Source organism: Aplysia californica, unplaced genomic scaffold (assembly GCF_000002075.1).
Source record: "Aplysia californica isolate F4 #8 unplaced genomic scaffold, AplCal3.0 scaffold00284, whole genome shotgun sequence".
NCBI lineage: Eukaryota > Metazoa > Mollusca > Gastropoda > Aplysiida > Aplysiidae > Aplysia > Aplysia californica.
Genome location: NW_004797554.1, coordinates 201,039 through 202,631, shown reverse-complemented (window position 1 = coordinate 202,631; position 1,593 = coordinate 201,039).

The following is a 1,593-nucleotide window of genomic DNA, read 5'->3' as shown; positions in this document are numbered from 1 at the left end:
TGGTATGTCCTTCCACTCCGCAAAGACGTGACATGGGTCTCCGTGGTATGTCCTTCCACTCCGCCAAGACGTGACATGGGTCTCCGTGGTATGTCCTTCCACTCCGGCACCGCACAGATCCAGTAAGAAGTGACACGACTCTTGGTGGTTATTTATCTTGTTTTTTTGCGTAGGTGTTTTACGGCGCTCACAACTGCATAAAGTCATATTATGAGCACGCGGGACACACCAAACATTTTCATTAGGTTGGAAATTTTGAATTTTGCCCGGGTGGCGGCCGAAGCCTACTCTTCACGGGGGCCCTCCGAGATTTTTCGCCTTTGTCTGAAGAGGCTAGGTGTTGATCTTTCCTACCAGAAGGTCAGGTGTGCGGCTGAAAGACAGCAGTAAGAAGGAGCTAAGGAGTAGCAGTAGAAAGGCTGCAGAAAGGAGCCAGGAGCCCTTTAAGGCCACGAGAGCCCCCCTCAGTGATATGTCCTTCCTCTTCGCCATCAACTCAGAACTAACTTGTACATTAATGCATGCGCAGTATCTATCTGGAGATAGACCAATCAAAATGCTTTGTACCTCTGGACCAAGTAAAAAAGTCTGGGGGCCCCATGTTTTAACCCATGATTTGATATTTAGCCGTTAGGTTTGAAATCTTCTTGAAAACAATTGATTTGCGACAGTTTTAGTGGCCACAGAAAACAATAGTACTGCAGTTGACCCCCCAAAGCAGTGCATCTCTGTGCGGAAGTGTGTCACGGAATACTGCCGAATAGTTTCTGGGTGCTCGCCGGAGACGTCTCCGAATAGCTTCTGCTAACTTTAATGACCCACGGTTGGTGCGCACCCTGCGCTCTGGGCTGTCCCAGGAGGGCTCTGGCCTATACGTTCTTATTCTACCGTCGAGGCTCTGGCTGTTAGGTGGCAGGAAGAAAACGATCTCTTCCGTGGCAATAAGACCAATCTGGCGATCTTGTTGTGCGGTGGTGGCCATTGGTGACCCCGTCCTTAAATGATCGGTGACACTGCTAGTTGTGTGGAAACGTTCTTAACCCTATCCGTATGCCTTGGAGGTAATTTTATACCTCCGGGGTTGTATTCTTCACATTTTGCAATACTTCTAGTACAAAGATCTCTTTGAAACTTTCAGTATTTCTAAAAAGAATCATTTAGACAGACTGCTTTGCAAAGCGTACGGATGGAATTGACGAGAATTTCCTCTTTGAAGAGTGGTTGCTCAGAGTTCCCCACGTCGAATGAATACGATAGTAAAACACGACGTACGAATAGGGTTAAATGATCGGTGACTCTCCTAGTTATGTGGATATATTCTTAGATGATCGGCAAGACTCCTAATTATGAGGGCCACACTCCTAGCTGTGCGGAAACGTTCTTTAATGATGGGCCACACTCCCACTTATGTGGAAACGTTCTTAATTAAAGATCGGTGACACTCCTAGCTGTGTGGAAACAGTCATCCAGCCTCCCAATAGTCTGTTGATTAACGTTAAAGCCTTTAACTTCACCGGCGAGGAGAATCACAGTCGTGTGTGTGTGTGTGTGTGTGTGCGTGTGTGTGTGTGTGTGTGTGTGTGTGTGTGTGTG